Source organism: Eimeria mitis, genomic scaffold, assembly GCF_000499745.2.
Source record: "Eimeria mitis Houghton genomic scaffold, Emh_scaff2613, whole genome shotgun sequence".
NCBI classification, from domain to species: domain Eukaryota; phylum Apicomplexa; class Conoidasida; order Eucoccidiorida; family Eimeriidae; genus Eimeria; species Eimeria mitis.
In genome coordinates, this window is record NW_013570953.1 from 2,688 (window position 1) to 3,322 (window position 635).

The 635-nt window shown below is 46.1% G+C and overlaps 1 protein-coding gene across 1 annotated transcript in view; it reads left to right on the forward strand.

The window, feature by feature from the left end:
• Window positions 1–635, forward strand: part of EMH_0056270 (nucleoporin, putative) — a gene marked incomplete at both ends in the record, with an annotated part of 6,638 nt that overhangs the window by 1,546 nt on the left and 4,457 nt on the right. The window lies entirely within an intron of this gene.

Sequence of the window (635 nt, forward strand, 5' to 3'; positions counted from 1 at the left end):
GGCTGCTGTCTCTTTTGTCTCCTTTTCTCTGTCTCCTTTTGTCTCCTTTTCTCTGTCTCCTTTTGTCTCTGTCTGTCTCCTTTTGTGTCCTTTTTCCTGTCTCCTTTTGTCTCCTTTTCTCTGTCTGTCTGCTTTTGTCTCTGTCTGTCTCCTTTTGTCTCTGTTTGTCTCCTTTTATCTTCTTTTGTCTCTCCCCTTTTTTCTTTGTCTGTCTTCTTTTGTCTCTGTTTCTTTTTGTCTCCTTTTGTCTCTGTCTGTCTCCTTTTGTCTCTGTCTCTCTTCTGTTGTCTCTCTCTGTCTCGTCTTTTTCTCTTTCTGTCTCTCTTTGTTTGTTTCTTTTTCTTTTTCTCTGTCTCTCTTCTTCCTTTGCTTGTCTCTCCTCCTCCTCCATGCTGCGTCCCTGCCTCAGCAGCAACAGCAGCAGTAGCTGTTGCTGCTGCTGCCTTTTCTGCTGCTGCTGCTGCTGCTGCTGCTGCTGCTGCTGTATGTTGTGTGTTGATATATTGTGTGTGTTTGTTATAGTGGGTCAGCCTGCAACAACGTCTCCATTTGGCGTGTCTTCTCTTGCTGCACCTGCTGCTTCAGGGGGCCTATTTGGCTCCACTACTACTAATCAGGGTTTAGGCGGAGGAGGC